The 4,748-nt window shown below is 37.4% G+C and overlaps 1 pseudogene; it reads left to right on the top strand.

The window, feature by feature from the left end:
- Positions 1-637: 637 nt before the first annotated feature.
- Positions 638-1,123, top strand: LOC125162778 (60S ribosomal protein L21-like; annotated as a pseudogene).
- The last annotated feature ends 3,625 nt before the right edge of the window (positions 1,124-4,748 follow it).

Below are 4,748 nucleotides of genomic sequence, written 5' to 3'. Positions count from 1 at the left end.
AAAAATCATATTCTGCTTTCCGAGTTTCTTTAAAAAGTAGATTTTTTTTAACGTTTATTTATTTTTGAGACACAGAGAGACAGAGCATGAACAGGGGAGGGGCAGAGAGAGAGGGAGACACAGAATCTGAAACAGGCCCCAGGCTCAGAGCTGTCAGCACAGAGCCCGACGCGAGGCTCGAACTCACGGACCGTGAGATCATACCTGAGCTGAAGTCAGACGCCCAACTGACGAAGCTACCCAGGCACCCCTAAAAAGTAGATTTTTAAAGCAAAGACTATACCAATGCATATATGGTATAATGCAGATTTATATGACAACAATAGCAAAAAGAATGTAAAAAAAAAATAAATGCACCATTGTAAAGTTCTTACTTTGTGCATGAAACAGCCAAATATTAATTCTAGGAAGACCATGGAAAGTTAATGTGTATTATCAACCCTCCATGAACTATTATAGCAAAAAATGCACATCTAAAAAGTCAGAGGGATTCAAAGTAAATTTTAAAAACAGAATTAATAAAAAAAAGTTTGTAGAAGAAGGAAGAAAGAAATATCAAGAGAAACAATAAGGGCAGAGATCAATGAAAGAAAAGAACCTGTCAGCCACAACCACCATATTCCAGGAAGACATCAAAATGATCAACACAAAGGGAAAGAGGAGAGGCACCTGCTATATGTTCTCTAGACCTTTTAGGAAACAGGGAGTTGTTCCTTTGGAAACATATGTGTGAATCAACAAGAAAGATGATATCGTAGACATCAAAGGAAGGGACACTGTTCAAAATGCAGAGCCCCACGAATGTAACCAGGGCAAAACTGGAAGAGTCTACGGTATTACCCAGCATGCTCTTGGCATTGTCGTAAGCTAGCAAGTTAAGGGCAAGATTCTTGTCAAGAGAAATCATGTACATATTGAACAGATTAAGCACCTGAATAGCCACGATAGCTTCCTGAAGCATGTGAAGGAAAGTGATCAGAAAAAAAAAAAGGAAGCCAAAGAGAAAGGTATTTGGGTTCAGCTGAAGTGTCAGCCTGGCCAACCCAGAGAAGCACACTTTGTCAGAACCAATGGAAAGGAGCCTGAGCTGCTGGAGCCCATTGCCTATGAATTCATGGCATGATAAGTGTAAAAAATAAAAGACCTTAAGACTGTTAAAAAAAAAAAGAAAGTGATAATAATAATAAAAAATAAAAGTGAGAGAAATATTTTAAGTTACTAATTTTATAATTGAAAAAGGGATATCACTATAAATCCTTATTAAAGCAAAGCAAAATAGGAAATAGGAAATAAATAGGAAATAAATAGGAAATCTCATGAACTTTATGCTGTAAATTTTACTACTTAGACAATTGGTTCTAAAGGACGGACAATATTGCCATCCAGGGCACATTTGATAATGTCTCTGGAGACATATTTAGTTGTCACATGGGAAAGGATCAATGGTATTAATGACATCTGGTAGTTGAGGTCAGAGATGCCACTAAATGTCCTATATGTACAGAACAGTCCCCTACAACAAATAATTATCCAGGTCAAAACGTTAATGGTGCTGAAGTTAAGAAACCCTGACATAGATGAAATAGGTAAATCCCACAGAGAACACAGCTGGTCAAACATGATTCAATAGTAAATAGAAAAACCTGAATATTTGGAAGTCTAATATTGAATGTAATTCATAATCAAAGCCCTTCCTACTCACAAAGGTAGAGGCCCAGGGGGTTTTATTGTTAGTTTCTATAACATATGTAAGGAAGAAATAATAACTCATACTAACTTTCTCAAAATTAGGCAGGAAGAAATACAGCTTGACTAGTTTAATGAAGGTAGTATAATGCTGATAATAAACCTGATAAAGTCATTGCAAGAAAAGAGAATGAAACACCCATATCCCTCATGAACATAGAAGCAAGCATCCCAAAATAAATACCTAACGGTATATAAAAAATACATTGTGATCACGTGAGTTTGTGCCGGTGGTGCAAAGTTGGTTTAACATTAGAAAATCAATCATTGAAATGTATCATATTAGCAGAATAAAGGTGAAAAACAAATATAAATACATATTGAGAGAGAATTTGACAAAATCCAATACCTATTTATTACAAAAAAAAAATGCCTAGTATAACAAATGCACATTCACAAAAATCCTACAGATTGCATTACACTTAATGGTAAAAAAAAAAAAATGTGTGCTTTCTCCCCAACATGTTAAGATGACAAGATTATCTGCTCTCGCTAATTTCTTTCTTTTTTTTTTTTTAATTTTTTTTTTAACGTTTATTTATTTTTGAGACAGAGAGAGACAGAGCATGAACAGGGGAGGGGCAGAGAGAGAGGGAGATACAGAATCTGAAACAGGCCCCAGGCTCAGAGCTGTCAGCACAGAGCCCGACGCGGGGCTTGAACTCACGGACCTGAGATCATGACCTGAGCCGAAGTCAGATGCTTAACCGACCAAGCCACCCAGGCGCCCCGAGCTCTCGCTAATTTATTAAACATAGTCTTGTAGGTCCTAAGCAGTACAATAAGTCAAGATAATGTCCTAAAATTTACTAAGTTTGGAAAACAAGCAGGGGAGCTTTTTTTTTTCATAGATGATATAATTATATAGAAAATTACTTTAAAAACTATGAAAATAAAGCTACTTTAAAACTAAAATGAATTTGGGGCTCCTGGGTGGCTCAATGGGTTAAGTATCTGAATTGATTTTGGCTCAGGTCATTATCTCACAGTTCAGGAGTTTGAGCCCCACATTAAGCTCTGCATTGACAGCACAGAACCTGCTTGGGATCCTCTCTCTCCCTCTCTCTCACTCTGTCCCTCCCCCTCTCATGCTCTCTCTCTCTCTCTTTCTCTCAAAATAAATTAATAAACATTAAAAAACCCTAAAATGAATACTACAAAGTCGCCACATACAAGGATGATATAAAAAACTGTGTTTTTATATTTAAGAGGCAAACCATTGGAAAATGACATTTGAAAACAATTTATTTTATTAACTCATTAAAAGAAATGTAAAATAGTTAGGCATGCACTTAACAAGAGACTTGTAAGACCTCTACACAAAAACTAATCAACTTTACTAAGAGAAACTAAGGATAACCTAAACATAAGAATACATGTCATGCTAATTATATTGTTAAGAAGTTGTTTCTCTTCAAATTGATATTTAAGGGAAACTAATTACAATCAAAGTCTCTGCAGAGCTTTTGGTAGAAATGGACCAGCTGCTTCTAGGAAATCTAGGAAAGCCAATATGATCTTAAATATTAAAAAAAGATTTGGAGGCATTAATTATCTTATTTAAAGACTTACGATAGGCAGCAATATTTATGACATGTAGTAATGAAATAAGTGCAGCCATGTATCAATGCAACAGAAATAGGAACCTGAAATAGACTTACATTCATGGGATCATTTGATTTTTTTCCAAGGTTCCAAGGCAATCTGATGGGGAAAAGGAAGTTCTAAAGTAAGGCTGAAGTGAAAATCTTAACCTCCATCTCTGATATATCTAAGAAATAAGGTAAAAGTTGTTTTAAATATTCTTCTCTAGGGGTGCCTGGGTGGCTCATTCAGTTAAGCATCCAACTCTTGGTTTCAGCTCAGGCCTTGATCTCGCATTCATGAGTTCAAGCCCCGCATTGGGCTCCATGCTGACAGTGCAGAGCCTACTTGGGATTCTGTCTCTCCCTCTCTCTCAGCCCCTCCCATGTGTGCGCTCTCTCTCTCTCTCTCTCTCTCTCTCTCTCTCTCTCTCTCTCTCAAAATAAATAAATAAACTTAAAAAATATTCTTCTTGGGGCAGTTGGGTGGCTTAGTTGGTTAAGCATCTGACTCTTGATTTCAGCTCAGATCATGTTCTTACAGTTCACAGGTTCAAGCTCTGTCAGTACAGAGTCTGCTTGGGATTCTCTCTCTCATCTCTCTCTGCCCCTCCCCTTTTCGTGCTTGCTCTCTCTTAAAATAAATAAACATTTAAAAATAATTCTATAAATATATATGGATTTCATGTACACATATGTTCAATTTACAAATCTATTAAACTTTATTATTAGAAAAATATGGCTACATTCACAGGAGAAAAATTCCTACTTCCACGTCAGGGAAATATGTAATAAGCAATAGAAGAGCATCATTTTTTTTTTTTGCGATAAGGAGAAATGCCTTAATAAGCAACAAAAACCATACTGTTTTGAAGACATCAGAGAGCTGTAGAGGCAAAGAAGAGTGGGTGAACTAAAATTTTGTGGGACAAAGAACCATTTTCAACTTCACTGAGATTGACAGAATTGTTTCCTCCAGGTCTTTGCTTAGTCTGAGTATGGGCTCATATTTGGGGTTGGCCCATCAAATATCTACTGAAGGAAATCCGTTACCTTGCAGAGATGCACCTGTTCTGAAGCATGACTGTGGTGATGGATACAGCAACCGACAGAGTGCATAATAGGTTATACTACCGTTGACTTTGGGTTGAGATATGGGACTGTAGTTGCTCTGTTAAAACTACAGCTACCTGGGGCGCCTGGGTGGCGCAGTCAGTTGAGCGTCTGACTTCAGCCAGGTCACGATCTTGCAGTCCGTGAGTTCGAGCCCCGCGTCAGGCTCTGGGCTGATGGCTCAGAGCCTGGAGCCTGTTTCCGATTCTGTGTCTCCCTCTCTCTCTGCCCCTCCCCCGTCCATGCTCTGTCTCTCTCTGTCCCAAAAATAAATAAACATTGAAAAAAAATTTAAAAAAAAAAAAC

Source organism: Prionailurus viverrinus, chromosome A3, assembly GCF_022837055.1.
Source record: "Prionailurus viverrinus isolate Anna chromosome A3, UM_Priviv_1.0, whole genome shotgun sequence".
Classification (NCBI taxonomy): Eukaryota; Metazoa; Chordata; class Mammalia; order Carnivora; family Felidae; genus Prionailurus; species Prionailurus viverrinus.
The sequence above is the reverse complement of the archived record's forward strand: the minus strand, read 5'-3'. Positions and strand labels throughout refer to the sequence as shown.